The sequence below is a fragment of the Solenopsis invicta genome, chromosome 15 (assembly GCF_016802725.1).
Source record: "Solenopsis invicta isolate M01_SB chromosome 15, UNIL_Sinv_3.0, whole genome shotgun sequence".
NCBI classification, from domain to species: Eukaryota; Metazoa; Arthropoda; class Insecta; order Hymenoptera; family Formicidae; genus Solenopsis; species Solenopsis invicta.
In genome coordinates this window covers 8,070,636-8,089,754 of record NC_052678.1, presented here as the reverse complement: position 1 = coordinate 8,089,754, position 19,119 = coordinate 8,070,636, and the positions used below count along the sequence as shown (strand labels likewise).

General features: G+C 42.8%; 1 protein-coding gene across 8 annotated transcripts in view; it reads right to left on the bottom strand.

Annotated features, from left to right (window-relative positions):
* The window catches only part of LOC105193330, a 248,987-nt gene that overhangs the window by 141,041 nt on the left and 88,827 nt on the right, over positions 1 to 19,119 (bottom strand). The gene's annotated exons all lie outside the window — the stretch shown is intronic.

Genomic DNA, 19,119 nt, shown 5'->3' with positions numbered 1-19,119 from the left:
AAGATTTAATAGTGATTTATGAGCCGCCGCGCACCGTTCCGAGCTCTTTACCTTTCTCGTATTCACGAACGCGTGCGCTCGCTCCACGTCCTCATTATTCCCTCTTTGGACGAATGCGAGTAAAACTATTAACGTGCGGACCTATTAACGCGACCCAATTCGCCGGCTAATTTCAACCGAGCGTAACGACGCGTACAAAAAAGGAGAGGAGGGGGGGGGGAAGGGGGATAAGGGAAAGTAACGACCGCGCGATCGAGATCGATCCAGTTCGAAAGTACAGACATTAATCAAGCTAGGCGATTCAACGGCGTTCAGGACCGACGTCGTCTTTTCCCTACAAAGTCCGTCGAAGCTCTATCGACGCATAAATCTTCGCTTACTCCTAGCAAAAAAACGCTCGCGACAAAATATAAAAGCGCAGGAAAGTTATCTCGCGATGACGCGGCCCCCTTGCAAGAACAAATAACGATGTAATGATATTCCGAAGTTTACCGTGCTGGCAATCATGTTAGGAACCTAATCCAATAATAGTCGGGCTGCGCGAGACAAGAAATTACAAGACCGCCACGTCAGGAAGATTTGTGTCTAAATCCCGGCGAACGTTGGCAAAACACAACGCGCGATGGCGTAATTCCGTCTACCCTTTAGATGACGACGCTGCCGGGCGTCTTTTCACGGTAAGTGTAGGGAGATGTGAGTCGCTATGACGCAGAGAGGAAAACGCAGGAGAATAAGAATATACGAAGTGACGCGAGTGAATCACGACGTCGCATTACGCCCCGTCGCAAAAATCCATTCGTTCGTCGGAAAAATTGTCACGTGCAATTCACCGGAAGTGAATAGCAAAGTGCTGAATCGCGCCAAAGCGACGAGTTCCTTTCGCGAGCGCGTACTTTGCATCTATGTTTACAACAATTACTTGTCTTTGACTCTCTTCCGAGTCGCTATAGGAGCGCGCTCGAGCGCACTCTCGGAGAGATCCCTTTTCGAGAAACGCTGAATCAATATTTGACGCATGCGAATGTACTAATTTATCGCGATGCGTGTCAGAATAAATAGACTGATACATTTGCATTTTCATCGTTCTGTTTGTATTGCGCGTCGAGAAAAATGCATCGTCACGTTAAAATTTGCTGTTTCTGCTTCACGAGTCGAGAAAGAGAGAGACAGAGAGAGAGAGAGAGAGAGAGAGAGAGAGAGAGAGAGAGAGAGAGAAAGAGAGAGGGAAAGAGGTCAAATGACGCGACAAAATATTCACGCGAGACAAAGGAACGTGGCAGCCTCTCGTGTTCTCAAAAAAGCCGACTTGCCACCGCGGTAAATGAAGAGCGACTGCAGTCACTTTGACAGAGAGTCGAGCCGGCGCGGCGCGACGCGGTGCTTCGTCGTTGCACCGCGTCCCTTCGCTGTATGTATGTGCCTTAACCGAGAGCGTAGCAATGTCGCGGGGCATCTCCATGGCCGACGATGGTGCCCCGGCGAGCTACAGTACCCAGGGGCTAAAGCACGCTGGGTCGAGACCCTCTGTGTGCATCGAGAGTGGCGCGTCGCCCGCCTCGCCTCTCCTCTCCTCTCCTCGTCCCTTCGTCTCTCATGAATATTTAAACTGGATATTAAAGGCGCAAAATCACCGCACGAACGAGCCCTCGCCTCGCCACGGCAGCCGGGATCTCGACGAGCGCCTCGAATTTCGAGGCGGACCTTCGGAGCGAGGTGATCGATCCGGAATGCTCTCGGATCACGCGGCGCGGCTCGAGGGCAATGCCGTGAAAAAGTGGCAACTCTCGCGAGTTTCGGAGAGATCCCGGAAGAACCCCCGTCTTGGGGTTAGTTCGAGAGGAATAAGAAATTCGGCGAAAGACTGCGGCCCTTCTTATCCCGCGTGATCGTTCGCCTCGCGTTAACTTTGTAAGTGGTAGGCGTTTTACTTCTCTCCGAGCGAAATCGAAAATTCGGGGTTACGTATAGGTTCGCGAGTAATTAACGTTACTTATACCGTGAATGCTGAGCAGTTTTATTTCCTTGAAAACCGCCTTTTCCTTCCGATGGAATATCCCCTCGCAATTATCACGCGTGAGAAGAACGTGGGTAACTTGAGCAGCGCGCTCCGAACGATGGATGGTACTCAAATAAATTTCGTGTCGGAAAATCAATAATGAGCGTATGTTCTCCGATTTCACGGCATCCACGGCGTCATGTAGACCCCTGTCCGGACATTAGAGCGAGACGAATTTCGCGTCGCACGACCTCGCGGAACATCGGTCACGGTCGCCCGATCCTGCGGCAAAATATCCTGACAGCGCGGGCAACGTGATATCCTTTGTAAGTCGACGAGCCGTGCGGCGACAACACGAGGAAACATTGTTAATCGAACGTCGCTGACGCCGTCCGAATGAATAATGCAGCAGCAACGGCAGCGCGCGGCCGGCGTCTCGCGCAATCCGAGAGCCTGGCGGAAGCGGGATATGTCCGCCTATATTCGCGTCCGTCCCTACTTCGCTGCCGGGCTTTCAGATTGACCATTTGCCCGCAACAGTCTGGAATACCTAATTGCCGCAGTAACGTCCGAATGCCGAATGCGAGCGATTTTTCAAACGGCCTGCGTTTCCGGCTTGCATTTCCGGTCTGCGTTCCAACTGAATACCAACTGAATCGTACACGTTGTACGATTACTTGTATGAATCATTTTCGTAGAAGTAAACATTTTGACGAAAAAGTTTTACATCGAGTATTTTTTTTTCTTTTTTTTTTTCTTTACCTCTCACGGTTCCGACACTTTGTCCTATACCTGCCTGCCTGCCTGCCTGCTGCGGCCCGTCGTAATTACTGCCAGTGCAAGCGATATGAGCGAACAATTACGTATGTATCGCGGTCATCCTTTATTTCGTTGTTGATGCACCAATCTCGTTCTCAATTTTCTGACCACGATTCTCGCCTGGACACCGGGAGTACCCGTTTTTCATCTAAATGCAAACGGAATGCACCGCGCCGCGCCATGCCGCGCCACGCTGGCCCGGGAGAGACGGAGGAAACGAGAGAGAAAGAGAGAGAGAGAAGGTGAGTGTGCTCGAGGAAAATAACTTACTAACCAAGCTACGCGGAATTAATTGCGTCACCACCGTCCCGGCGTTTAGATTCGCGTTTCTTTCAACGACTTACTTTACATAATTGGCTCTTTCCATACAATTGGATTCCATCGGGCTGCGATTGCCTCAAACTCGACGGACGCGCTTCATCGTCGGTATGGAGGCAGCGTCACAACCACCACCATCAGCCACCGCGAATTCCGGAATTACATTCCGGGACACAAATCGTACGTTATAGAACCGAGATCAAATCTAAACCTCCATTGTCGTTTGCGCTCGCTGTCAAACACGGAGAACAAACAAGTTTGCGCACCGCGCCTAATGTCTAACGCGCCCACGAAGTTTCTCGACGGACTCGAAATCTTCGTTCCGCGCATTTCCGCCGCCTTTGTTGGCAACTTCGGAAATTACGCGATACCGCGTCACCGGCAGTCACATCGCAGAGAGATGCGTGGAAATGTAATTGCCTCGCGCGTGACCGAAATATTTAACAATCCCAGCGCGCCAGTGATGCGCGAAAATATCGATTTTCCGACTTTGTTAGTCGCGCTGGTTTTATTCGCGAGCGCGTTTAATTTAATTGGAAAATATCTGTGAAGATTGTATAGAGGATCGTAATGACAAATAATATCTATATAAATCAATATGCATTGCGAATCATTTTCGTTTATGCAAAATTACAATTCTAAAAGTGTATAACGCGAGTGTACAAATCTCTCGCACGTTCATTTAAACGCCGCAATTAAACGGTGAAAATCGCTTCGTAATTATACGATACGGATGACTCATTTGTCTCGTCTAAATTCGCCGCGCACTTAATAGACGACAGAAACACTGGATTCATCCATCATACTTAATCTGCTGCCGAAGAAAAGATGCGGCTCGTAAAAACGCCGCGCCGCGGCGTTTCAGGATCTGTCGCGTATAACGTTAACGACGCGTGCAGATCGCGTAAGTGAAAAAGGACGATCACCAGCCAGCCGTAGAAGAAACAAGACGTGTTCGTGGAAACTGCGAAGTGGAACCCCCCCTCCGCTCTCCCTGGAAAAAAAGGCCGTAAAAAAAAAGTTTCTTGAATCATCGCGGCTACAGTTTCGCAACAACTCTCGTTACGACGTCACTCCTGCGCTAAAGTGGAAACCGTCTACGCGAAGTAGCAGACGTCGCCGTTGTTATTACAGTGCGAAAGTAAAAATAATGCCGGTTGTTTGCGGCGCTGCTACGCTTCCGCGCGAACGTAACGCTTCAAAGTTTCTTACAAACCATGCGCAAAAATACATATGTCCGAGATGTTTTGCAAAGCGCTTCGATCCGATGTTCGCGCGCTTTTGGCGTGCAATCTCAACCGAGTCCTTTAGGCTACGATGCGAATGGAAACCTTAATATTGTGATACATGGAAGATGTTGCATATTCGGATGTTGATACATGAATTAAATTTGACATCTTTTCACTTTTATCACGTCAAAAACGCATTTAAACATATAAAATATAAATATTTATTTATAAATATTTCACGTTCTTCTTTTAATAAATATTTATATTTATATATAAATGTAAGTATATTTAATTTTTCACGAGACTTTATGTCCTGTTCATTTTATTTACAATATTATATAAATATAATTATATTAAATTTTCCACGGGATAAATTTGTTTCTTTATTTTAAGCGTTGGAGGCAAAAATTGCTATATATAAGTTTTTAAGGTCGTTGATATCAAATCTATTAATCTAAATTTCTTTTTATAAAATAGCTGATCCAATTTACCGGATGATATAATGCAAAATTTAATTTAATTTTATTGTATTCGCGCAAAAGTTAATATACATATATAGATTTCTTGGAACAAAAGAAGCAAAAAGAAGTTACAATAAATCAGAATTAACCTAAATGATTTGCGGGTAAGGAATCTAGAGCGAATGTAACAAAACACGACTCTCGCAAGATATCGATGCGATGTGGCACGGCACGGCTTAAGGGTGGTTGCAAATTGAAGAAAGCAATATCAGAGCAGCGCGGCGCCCGCCTTTAATACCCCTCAGTCAGCTATCCCTAGGAACCCTCACGGGCCGGTTAATCCGGAGTCAGCTGCCGGAAAGGAATGGAACCCATTTCGGTAGGCCGAGGCTGATACCCACCACCTGGCAATATTTCAACGATCCACCCGTTCGAGAGAGAAGATTCGTTCTTTGTCGACGACGATAGTACCGACATTCCGTCACTCAGCAATTAAAAGTGATAAAATCGACAAAGTGCTCGCCTAACAATCTCTCTCTTTCACAGCTTTCTTTAACAATCATGCATATCAAGCGACAAACTTTACTTGCAGTCCTTGACAAAACATGTTGCTAAGAGAATATATATACAGAGTGGATTTATATAGATTTGGAACATTACTATTATTTCTTTGAACTCTGTGTTGTAGAAAAAATATTTCAGATAAAATTGTATGATCAAGGAGAGAAATAACGGTAAAGTTAATTAAAAAAAAAAAAATCAATTTTTCATGACCATATGAAGATCATCGCCATTTTTTAGTAAAATGTAATTTTTTTGCATAATATCAATTCTCTAATTATTCTGCATATAAAAGTATTGAGATAAAGTTGCCAAAAAGTCAATGGTTGACGAGATGTTTTATACTTGATATTCTGGCATATTTCAACATAAAATACATAATATCTCGTAAACTATTAATTTTTCGATAATTATATCTTCGATAATAATATTCGATAATAATACTTTTATGTGCAAAATAATGAGATAAATCAATTAATATAAAAAAATATACGTTACTTGAAACGTAGTTTCAGAAATGATAATGAGTGTTTTAGCTTTAAATGCCCTACCCTGTATAAAGAATATATCGTTATGTTAAAATCATACGTTTCAAAAAAGATTCTGAATTCGTCGCTTTAAAATTTATTTTAGACGATTAATAAGAAACCTGAACTGCTAAAATATTTTAACGTAATCTTTCAATATAATAAAAGGATAGAATCAAATTCCACATACATATGTACAATGATAAGATGAAAATAAGATGAGATATAATGCAGACCAAATCAAATATCCGGTATTCAATGAATTTGGAGCGGCTGAAACAAGTGCGATCAGAGTTCTTCCGATAATTTTGGAGCGGTTTATTTCTTATAGATAAAATCGACTCCCCCGCGCGCATTTCCGCCAAGAGTTGAGAAGATTTCAGCAAACCGCTTAAAACTCGGAGAGGAATGGGGCTAGAGGGGCGAGAGCTTCATTAAGGATTTCGTACTTCGGCAGTGCACATTTCCGGTGTCGGTGCCGGGGAAATGCAGATTAACAAGGAAGAAAACAAGAGAAAGATATTAAGCCGGGTACTTTTCGTTGTTTCCCGGCGCGCTGCCGTGTCTTATTTTCCCGGGTCGTGTCTATCCCGACAAAAGGTCGCCCGGATAATTACGTAGCGGTAGCTACGGTAGCAACGGCTCTGCCGCTGTCTCTCTTGCAGCGGCGTCAGGAAGTCAACGGGTATTCATTAGCAAGAAGAACAACAAGTCGCGACGAAGTCGCGTCTTCCGTGTGCCACATTTCCTGGATTATACGTCTCCATCGCTCGCATAACTTTGCTGCTGCTTGGGCACTAACGCGACAAAACAGCTCATGACAGGAAGGAGAGAGAGAGAGAGAGAGAGAGAGAGTACCCGTGCCTTACGTCGAAGATCGTAGAAGAAAGACAAGAGAGAGGGAGAGAGAAGAAAAGGAGGACGAGAGAGAAAAAGGGTTGGCGAAGCTAAAGAGAAAACTTTTAATTGTGGGGCCCTTTTGAGATTACAGGGACTTCAGAGTATTAAGCCAGCGCGATACTCGATACAACGTTCTCTTCGAGGAGGACGCTGGGTACATTTAGAAATTTTTACGATCTCCCATAGTGTCCCGGGATGGCTAGGGGTTTCTTTGGGCACTTAATAAATCAATTTTAAGAGGCTCTCGGGTAAACTGGTCTCGTTTATTATGTTACAAGATTCTGATGTTTTAATAAAGAGTAATAACTTTCCCAGGCATTAACTTCGGACAGGGAATTCAAAATATGGCAAGTGTGATCCTTCCAGAATACCAATTTAACAGACGTTCTTGCGAAAATACATCAGTTACTCTTAATCTGACCTTTCTAAGGATTTAATTAGAAGGCTCGCGCCGTCGTAATTGTGCTGCGCACCGTAACGAACGAACGAATGGACGTTATATTAATTAGCAAATAGATTAACACACAAAATCGTACGGAGACGGCCATCTCGTAAGATTATGTTTCTTAAATTATCTTTATCGCTCGCGGGAATTCACCTTCTCCCACGCTATATCCGTCCTGTAACAACCGTCTCTCGTGAAGACGGAATGACGAAAAGACGGAAAGCAAGAGATGGAGATAACTGGAACAGGTACAAGGGAGAAACTTTTAATTGGTTTTAAAAAACGAGCCAGAAGCTGACATTTAAAACAATCTATGAGCTCGAGTTAGCATCGTTATATCCATTTCACGAAAATGAAATGATAAATTTATTTTAAATTCACCGGGCTCGCAACGTGAATCTCTCCAGATTTTCGAGAAACTGACGTTTCTCGGCCAATTCTTATTGTTGATTCTTTATATATAATAAGAAATAATTATTTTAAGAATTAATATCTTATTTCTTACATAATAACGCGAGTGTAAACGCGAGCAAAAATATATACTTCATATTTTATACCCTCTGTAACATTTACGTTGAAATAAAATTATTAATTCCAAAACCATTTGCGAGTTTCAATTAATTTCAACTTTTCAATATAATCTCTTACGAGCATAATTCGTAAAATCGTAGTAAGGGATTTGCACAAATAGATTTTTATTCGCATCACGGCGCAACGATGGAACGTCATCGTCCCGTCTAATTACGCTAAGTAAGTAATCAGAAGACGTAACATTAGACGTTAATTTAGATTCAGCCAACTTTAACGGCTTTATGCGAAACCTGGTATAATCCAAACGATTTACAGAAGAAACTCGCGCGTCGCAAGGATGCTCTCGCTTGGTTGCATCAGCGCGCATCCAGCGGAACAAATAAAAAGCATTTCGCGTCTTAAGCTCAGTGAGAAGAATATTCAGCATTCCGGAACTTCTAGAATGGCTAAAGAAAGACGGTCGCTGCGCCGCTTTTGCTTTCTATTGTCCAGGATCTGCTTCGATCTTTCATCGCTTTTACAAGATCTGCCACGTGCCTGATCGCGTCAGAGAAGCTCTGTCTCCTTGCTTTCCTCGTCTCCGTATTTCTCCTTTACGAATACACCTGAGTTTTTCAAAGATCATAAAGAAAAATATAGTTGACGCATGTAAATTCAGGTATTTCCGTTATTTTAGGAATTGAAGGAAAATCGTTGTAATAAAAATTTATATGATATAGGATATTCTAACACGAGAATTTTTACATCAAAACAACAATAATCTCAGTATAACAAAAGTAAATAAAAATAAAAATCGTACGCCTATAAGATATTTTAAAAAATGCAAAATTTTATATATTTTTTAAATTGCATATTTCCGAACGCACTTTCAAATATATAGATTGAATATTTCCGATAATGCTTCTCGAGCCTATAATTCGATACGCATATACACAGGGTGCACACGTATTCAAGGGAAACGATAATTGGAGTGGCGAGCATCAACATTTTAACGAGGGTATTCGGCCAGTAGTCGGCCGAAAAATAAACCGTGGAATTTTCTTCTGACTCCGCGCAGCCCGGATATTATTCATCATTAGTTGCGTCACGTAATTTCTTAAGATTTAGCTTCGCGTCGCTCATCCCTTTCCCGCCTTTTCCGCAACGGGATCTCCTTTATGCCTGGTCACGTCTGCAAAATGCGGTATCCCCGTGATTCCGCGTCGCTTTTCCTATCTTCCGCGGAAGCTTGACTCTCTCTTCTTTTCTTCGTATGCCTCTCAACCCCTCTATCCCTTCTCCTCTTTGTGTCGCTCTCTTGTACGAGAGTCACTCGCTCATCCACCGCGAGCCCTCGATTCGAGATGCGCCTCGACAGGTACGTGGAGCAGTATTTGATCCCCCTCGCCGCAACGCCCGCGCCATGCCGCAGCCCCTTTCGGCGATTACATTATGCGATGAGGATACTCGAAGAGAGAGAGAGAGAGCGCAAAGGGTACTTTCTGCAAGGCGCGCCGGGTGTCTGAGGTCGCCCGGACTCGGAAACATTTCTTGCTCGCCGAGTAATGGTCTGTTTAAAATTGAATTACCGTAAGTGCCGCGCAATCCTTGATGACTGACTAAATACGCACCGGAAGGAGAAGCACGACGGGCGAGAGAATCTATAGACGTCGCATTATGTTAAGTACATCCGTTTGGAATCAGTGCAGGAAATGGCGCGATCCTTGTTTCCGGACTATTAATGAAAATTCATGCGCACTGCTACTGTTCAAATATATTATTAATTAAAATCGGTCAAGAAATATTTTTTTTTTTTTTTTTTTAATTACTCCTGGAGTCGAATTCACCGTGAAGTGTTACGACAGCAAGCTATTCGTCCATGCGCGTCTACTCGCTCGGAAATATGGAAAGTACGCGCGGCAAAACGAATTACATACAGTATTAACGGAACGACCGTATCGGGAATACCATGATGTCTGTCATTATGAGCCGGCATTGAATTCGCCGGCATTGAATTCTATCATAGACTTCTCGTAATTATACAATCCTTACATAATCGCAAACTCAACCCGACGGGAGAGATCCGTTCTGGCGATCGCGCTGAGAATATACGTACCTATTCGACGCTATCGGGCAATGAGAAACTCGTCTAAGCTCCGGCTAAGCACGGCAGAACGTCTATATCTCGTAGAACTCGTCCGTCTCGAATTAACCTCTCTCAATTAAGACAATGGTCCCCGGTTCTACGGACATCCTCTCCTCATCGAAGCGAGAATGGAGGACCTACAAGCTGGGTTTCAGTGGTTCTCACAGATAGGTTTCCGCGATCGGTACCGCACTATCCAGAAATGGCAATCGAACGAGATATAACACTGCCTTTCAATATTCCAAGTAAAATTATATCTTATTGATTCAGTAATGCGGTTATAGAAGACAACATACTGATAAACCTATATACCATAAATTCGATCGATATTGAGTTGATCGAAAGCGGAATCGGTTACCTAAATTATACTTTATTAATATTTTATATTTGTACTTAATAAAAGCAAAATTTTAGTGATAAAAATATGAAATAAATGTGAAATGAATGATGTAGGCAAAAATTCAACACATTGTTTTGTGCGTGCTAGCAATACTTAAAAAAAATCACAACTCATACTAACTTTTTGATTAATTTGTGTAGCTAATATTGCAATCGCGCAATTTTATATTAAATTTTTATATTTTATATTTTCATAAAAAAACTTTATTGTAAAATATTCTGCATTCATTGTATGCACACATTTGCAATTATAAAGATTAAATCGATATTTCTATAAAATTAAACAAATTACCTAAATCATATAACCACAAATTTTATTACAATAAATGATAACAATTAATATTTAATTAATACACGATAATAAAATTAATAATTGATACAAATAAAAAAATGTCAATTGCAAAAGTAACTTCAAGCCAATTTTATTTTTACGTCCCTTTAGATTTTATTAATTACTAAATGCTTTATTCCTTTTTTGATAAATTATTAATAAAATAAGTATTAGTTGATGATACTTTATACTTTTAATTATTTTTATCAATTTTAAATTCAAAATTATAATAAATTCGATACTTTTAAAAGCAATACTTGAGAAAATCACAGATACGATTTTGACGACCGATTGCCTTTTGCAGTATGCAAAAAGGCTTAAATAAATTTAGTTATTAGTGAAGGTTAAATATTGTAATAAAAGATACCTAAAAGAGGTACACCAAGTTATAATTTTCAACGCTTATTTGCGTACAATTGGTACCAAAGAGAAATGTAGTAAAAAATGGCGCATTCTATTCTATTAATAACTGTGTTTCTAAAACCCCAAATGTTACAGTTATACGTAAAACTTAATAATAAAATCGTAATAAGTAGATAATAAGAGTAATCTTGAGCAATGAGAGCTTATGAGAATCGACATAGCAAAGAAAGAATTAATTATTCTGTCGTGGGGCACGTTATTTTTGAACAACGCTGTACGATGGAGCAAAGCACAACTACGAACAGAGCAACGTGTCACGGGGCATAGGTACTCGGAAAATGCGGTGTAGAAGCACTCCGTTAGAGAGGAAGGAGAGTGAGAGCACCGGAAGGAGGAACGTCGATATGGCTCTTCCTTTTCAACGATCGCGTCTCGAAGAAGCACTCTCGCTTTCAGCCACTAGACGGGAGCTCATCGATTAATCGGCCGGTAGCTTCCATTGTACCTGGACGGCCTTAAACTACCTGCATTAACTTCGAATTCAATCAGCGATATTTTCGTTTATGGATCAGGCATCTGGTACACGTAAAACATAAATTTTTTTTTTCAAATGTCTATTATAATACAATAATTGAATTTATTTGACAGAACGTAATTATGTCGCGTGACTTCTTTCTATGCTACTTATTTCCTTCTTCTTTTCGTTGCAACAATGAAATGATAATAACTTGTCACGAAGCATCAATCGCGGAGCAAGTACGAGAAAATATGCATCGGAAATTTAATTATCCACACATCAGCCAATTTGATCGACGATACAATCTCGTGCGAGCCTGATGTCTAATCGGAAATCAATTTCCTCTTCGCAAATATAAATTAACATGAAAATCATAGAGGCATATGTCGTCAAGAAGGCCGATGCTTACTGCGTTCCGAGTAAATACGTCTCTGATGTTGATGCAGGAACAATGCACAAATATCCGCAAGTTTGCATAGAAATGCCGTGCGGTAACAATGCAGAATATTTGCAACTTTGCATAGTAACGGGGCGATGGTTTGCAGCGTCGAAATATTTGCAAGTTTGCACAGCAACGTCGTACGCCGGCAGCGGTGGCGGCGACGGCGGCGTTCTCCCTCGTGTTACGGAGGCTGTACGTATAAGTGCGGTTTCCGTCGTAGAATGAGAAACCGGCCCACGGACAGGGGCCACCATTGTGTCAAACGTTGTGCGTGCGTGTGCGCAATTTCCGCGGCAGTGAATTTCTCTTTAATTCACGCGACTCGAATCGCCGCTAACCGCTGTGCAACGCGTGCGCGCGCGACCCTTTACATCGCGGCCGCCAATCCCTCCGCGAAATTGCCCTCACATTTTTAATGGACTACCGGCCGCATTATTTCGACGTTTCCTTCGAATTTCCGAACGCGAGAAAGTTCAACGTCCATGCCGTTTGCACGTACGAGAATAATAATCAACGCTTCCACGTGGAGCAAACTTTCGCGATAATTGGCCATTTTCATTTTCCATCGTAAATGAAAACTCGAATGTATTCACGTTCGCAAATTAGGTTCTGCCTCAGGATAAAATCGATCTAATTTGCTAACCAAATGATAATAAATTATTAATTAATAATGCGTATTTTCTCTCTCTCTCTCTCTCTCTCTCTCTTGAATTCTCTCTGCAATTTGTTGTTAGCTCCAATTTATCGAGCCTCGTTGACTTTCTTCCGGTTCTCGCGTATGACCGTTTGCAACCATTGCCAAATTCCTATTAATCCGCGAGCCAAACTTCGCTAAGTCCTTTGTACGAATCGGAAAAGCCACTGTGGCGTCCCGTCAGCCGCGTTTTAACTCTCGTTCCACGTTCCAGCGGATCTAGAGAATATCTCTCTTGCGTCATTTAAATTCGCAGCAATTTCCAGCGGAACGTCGACGAATGACGGGAGCGATTTTAAGTAAGAACAGAATTATACGAGCGCTCGATACGGGCGGTTCGAATTGCTTTGCAAATTGGAATTTCGATTATGCGGTGCACCAACACGTTTCGCGCGGGCTGCCATCGCTCATCAGGCATGAGAAAAACTCACTCGGACATTTATTTCTCGAATAGAGATCAAATTGCGCGAGCGATTTACGGTCGATGAGCGAACCGTCGCAATATTATGTCCCGTAATTCATGCAACGTGATTTTATCGTATTATTTCATTACATTCAAATCTCCCTTCTTCTCTCTCTCTCTCTCTCTCTTTCCCTCTCGAAATTACAGAAATAAAAGGAAAATTATATATGTCATGGTGTGTGGAGATAAAATATTGATCAAACTCGCCTGCCTGTACAAAATCGTGACGAGACGGTAACGGAAGAAGTGTAAATAGCAGACAGCGTTAATTTCTGAAAATTGCATTCCGCGCGAACGCGATAAATAAATCACGGGTTTCGCCGCGAAAACAGCAAATCCGATTGACAAGCCGTCCGTTGGATAAGCTAGATAAACTTCGCGCATTAGTTACTACTCTTATACGCGGATAATTCCTTACAAATCACTACATAGTGGATTTGCTAGTCACTCCGCGCGCAAAGCGAGAATTTTCAATTTCGACTTTCTGTAATCCATTGTGTCCTACGCGGCCGGTGAATTTGATTTCGTCCATTGTTTCGCGCGGTGTATGCAGGATAAAATCTCGTTCCAATTCGCGGTCGCTGCGCGGAACAAATATGAAAATAATCGGCACACTACAATATTTCAGCGGCGTAAGCGCGAGAATCGGTATCCGACGCTGACAAGATCACTCTTTGTTCTGTAAAATGCGAGCTACCGTGAGTTATTGTAGAAAACGCGATAAAATACACGGATACATGGTTATAACCGACGCAAGTCGATAATCGCTTTTATAAACGGATGTCAACTTGCATTCTTATGTTCTTCAGATAAATTTTTCTTCGATCCAACAGTCGCACAAGTCGCACTTAACACGTCGCTTGTTAATAAATCAAGTAATAAATATTATTATTTTTATATTCAATCGGTTAGAGTATCGCAAAACAAAAACAGCTTACACAGAGCATATTGTCTCGAATAAATACATTAAAAATCCATAAAATGCTAGAGCGAATATTTTTCTTCCAACGGGGCAGATATATTTCTTTACAAAGTCTGCCTTTAAACCCTCGTTACGCCACTGCAACGGGCGTTGAAATCAACCACGCAGAACTAAAATTTTGCAACGTTGGGAAATAATCCGGCCGGTAAGCGAAAATCGAACGAACGGCCGGCACGTCGAGCGTATATTTCACGTGCTACGGCATTGTAAGTAGCTTCGACATCAAGTTTGCACGTTCGATGCATACTGCCAGATACCTATCTGCCTTTAAACACTTTCAATTTCCGCGCCGAGATAAATGTACATGTGTGTGAAATACTTTGACGAATCAAACGTCAAAAATGCAAATGAAAGAAACTAGTAAAGTTTATTCGAGAGGTTACAATTCCTATGTCTCATATTTTTTTTAATATTCACTATATACGTATATTTTTTTTCTACGGATAAAAGAAACGATCAAATGCTTTTCTCTTTGCCCTCGGTAAAGTTTTCGTCGTGTCGCGATAGCCGTTCGAAACAATGAAAACTTTTTATGATAGAAACCGTATGTGTGACCTAGATTGTTTGTATCCAAACGCGAACTCAGGGTAATCCGGCGTTATCGTATATGTTTGAAAGTCATAGAGAAACATACGATCGCTCCCCAGAAAGCAGTTGCGGCTAAAGGATGACCCTCGCAGGAGGTGATCTTTTAAACGCAAACGACGGCTGCGGGGGATTGCATGAGATATAACGACAAGTTAATCAGATAGCTAACTGTCGCCGCAAAATTATTTACAGCTGCGGAAGAAGACCGCGACGAAAGTACCAAGTTACAGTTTCCTAATTTATTGCGCGATATAGATCGCGCGTGGTTGGCTTATCCAAACGTTTTACCTTCTATTTACGCGCGATTTATGTGTCGATGCACCGAGTTGTATTTTTTTTTTCCTTTCTCTGTATACCGATCGCTTCAACCCAGATTTATATGACGTTCGAAAACGGATAAAACGTGGACAGTCAGATATAAATAACAGTTCGTTACTCTCTGCATCTAAAAAAAATATCTATCTTTGTGTACACTGTTATCTGTATTCTTTAGATTGATCGTAATCCCTATGATTCATTGTCACAGAACTAATGCTTCCAGAATCATAGAACTGTAACATGAGCCATGAGAGACACGTAAATTAGATTAATTAACTCAGACAGCAATATTAAGTGTTTAATTAAAAATGCATTTAGATAGTCATTATCGCTTATTATTGCTGATTATATTTATTTTACTTATTAATTTTGATGATACTACGTATGTTAGAGACGACATTACCAAGCCATTCATCGATATCGACTATCGGTCCCCAGAAGCCTGCAGCGGCTGAAAGATGACCCTCGCAGGAGACGATTCTTTAAACGCGAAAGATGGCGGTCTGGCGCGGGGGAGAAAGAAAGAGCAGGGCGAGAGAGAAGTATGCCGACAAAAAGATCAGGCCTGAAGGCGTTTGGCAAACGAGGACGGTGGAATCGCGCTTGGTTCCGCGATTCTTAGACGGCGAAATTGATGGGAAGGACAGAAGTTTAGTGGGCGCCTATATATCTCGCGAAGGAGCATACGGCGACCGGCGATAGGGAAGAAGAAAGAGAGAGAGAAAGCAAGGAGAAGAAACAAGAAGAAGAGAAAGAAGGCACTGGAGGGAAAAGGGGGATGGTACCCGAAGTCTCGAGGCTTGTAACTTTGGTAACCGAGCACCGGCTTGCGGAAAAAAGGAAAAGGATCGCGGTCCGATGCTCGGTCATCGAGAAAATCTCTCTGTCTCTCCACCTTTCTGCTCGTAGTAATCGCGAGCCGGTCTACGTGCTTGCGCGCGGACGTGTGTGTACAAAAAGAGCATCCCCGAAAGCGTTCGGCTACGTTGTTCTACAAACGGAAGGAAAAAAAGAAAATTGTCGAGGGAGAACGGTCGCGTTCGGAAAGCGTCCGTGGAAGCATCGGTTTCATGATGAAACCATCTAAAGGCTGAACCGGCCGACTGTGATTGATTCATTCAATTAAAAATTAAAAAAAAAAGAAAAATCCGAAAAAATTAATCGTACCCTTCAATCGTATGACATTGCAAATTTTTAATTACATTGCTTAATGATACAAGTAGCACATTTAATTAACATGCTTATTAACGTTGATATCAATTTATTGACACACAAAATAAATTCTATATCCTTAATAAATGAATGATGCTAATTAGAACTTGTAAATGATAAAATACATACGATGAATGTAAACCATTCAAAGTAAGTCATTTAAGAAATATAATATTTCTCTGTCTCGTATTAAATAACGCTGAAAATAACGATATGATGATGTTAATTAACTGTACCAACAAATTAATTGTTAACTCGCGTTGGCTCTCGTAAAATGAAAAGCCAGTTGCTTCGCAGCCGAAGCTTTCACTCGATGTGGAGCACGTCTTGAGCGCGAGTGACCGAGGGGCTTTTATCTACTTCGAAATAACGTAACATTTACGTCCCTTCATGGCGCTTTTTCTCTCTCCTCTGGTCTACGGATGTCGTCAAGATAAACCGGTCGCTAGAGACCTTCGACGAGTGTTTCTCCACTTCGGAGGCGACGTGTCGGGATATATACCAGCTTTGGTCAGCTCGGTACTACTAGGAACACGAACGAGCCGCGAGGACGACGGATTTACGAGCGCGGAGAGGCAAGAAAAGGCCCGATGCAGCGCACATTTATGCATCGTACGTAACATATATATGGCGCACGCACGTGTGAACCACGGCCATATACCATGAGCTGTACATTTAATGCGCATAAAGAGAGGAGCCACCTGCACGCTTTCGGGAGATAGCACCTATTAAACTAAACATATCACCATCCTAGACATCAGGGACTCGTTACCTCCTTTAATACCCTTGCTTACTAGAAGAGAAATCAAAATTTTACAAGGTGAAAATAAACGCTCCAAGAATGTTTGCTAATTTATCGAAATTAATTATGAAACATCCGACTATCGATTACGAAAGGATTGGAGACACGCCGCGCCACTGTTTATTCCCGTTTCGACAAACTCGTGCCACCGAATCCATCCGACCTTTGTTTTTGTAATCGCGCAATTCCCCGCGGATCGGTCGATGAATTACACTCGACGTGCATTATCGCACCCGACGAGACGAACGCGTCTCGCGCGATGACGGTGCGATACCGCCGACAAGTCCTAATGTCGCTCGTGCATCAATTAAGTTATCGCCCTCTCGGGGAGGTAAGTAATATTGGCGTGACCGAGGCTGGCTGGCTATGAAGGTTCAGCGACGACGACATCGTCGTCGTCGTCGACGTCGTCACCGTCCTCGTCGTCGTCATCGTCGTCTTCGTCATCCCCGCGCGCCCTCGTTCCCTCGACACATCGACGCCACTATCGCTATTAAGACGCGGGTACTCTGGCACCTCAACATCCACCACCACTACTACCACACCCGGCCGTCGCCGCCACCCTGCTTCCGTAAAGCATGTTCTCTCCCTCTCTCTCGCTCTCTCTCTCTCTCTCTTTCTCCCTTTAGTTCCTTCCTTTCGCCCCCACCCTCGAGAAGAGAGTCCGCTCTCCCGATCGATCTTTATCCTCCACCGTTCTACAAGTCGACACGTGCTCGCACACTTCGACACCTCCTCGAACGAGTTGCGAACAGTTCGTACCGTCAAATTTTTTATCCGATGCTTTTAGCATATTTCACGTGGTTTGTCGAATGTACCGGCGAATCGAGCGGGTATTCGCGAAATGAAGGGAACGACGATGCTAAAGTGGCACCAGAGCGGAAGGTGGAATTTTTTTTTTTTTTTTAACACACGCGAGATGCATTTGATGCAGCGCGTGCAAACGCTGGCAGCAAAGTGTGTTGTAAAATTCTCGATGGATTTGCAGTAAACAAATATAAAATACGCGATGCCTTTTACGAGAATTAACAATATTTTATTGCGCCACGCGGCACCGCAGATAATTTAAAAATTAACCGGTTTAGTGTAAACCGGCGATGTATCATGGCCGATGCCTGTGTGTCGAAGCGCCGATAAATGAATCGATATTAACGGCCATTAAATGAAGACACGTCCTACGCGAAGTGGAAATTTCACAGTCACGTTATGAATGTAACCAACCGTGGCGCCGCGTTTTATCCAACAATGCTAATCTTGCACCCTCCTCGCCAATTCCCCCTTTTCCCGGCGTAGACACGAAAATCCTTTAAAATCACGCCGAATGCTATGTACATCGATAATGCTCGCAAATGGGCGCGCAGCTGAGTGAAACATTAGCGTTGCGATTAATATTTCGTTACGTGTAAGCACGACGGCCGCAAATGCCATTAATTCGCGCAGAGGATTAGTGGACCGCAAATTTGAAGCTACTGGTTTCCAATTAAGTATTTAAACTCAAAAAATAGATAGCGTCAAAAATTCCTTTTCTTCTGTTTTTTTTTTTCGACGAAAAAATATCTGCGTTTCTACATATTCTAACGCGTAAGAGAACGCGGCAAGCATGCGATAACGTAAGAAACGGACTTTTAAGTTTCGTTCTCTCTCATCGAATAACCAAGGTAAATTCCCTATGGAGTTGATCCATCTTGAATTCTACTAATTAACGCTTCTTCCGCTCGACCTTTGCGGCGATACAATTTTTGATCGGACGAGCAATAACGCGAGAGCGTTTTCGGTAAATTCGTCATTTCATAGTGCAATAATTTCATCGCCATTTGTGACGCGGCAGTCCGCTCACGGCGCGGATGCTGATGGTATTTTCGTCTCATATACGCCGGACACGCTACATTATACGGGCGTCAACGTGTACTCGTTACGTCTCGTCGCGTCGGACGGGCGTCTCCGACGTTCCGCGCGTCACGACGCAACGCAGCATCATCATCGGTATCTGCGATAAGTGCCGGTTCGCTCTACTCGCAACGCGTCGATTCCCATTCGCTTACCTCGGTACTTTCGCGTATTACACACGGGAAAACGTGGCGGTAAGAAATTGATTG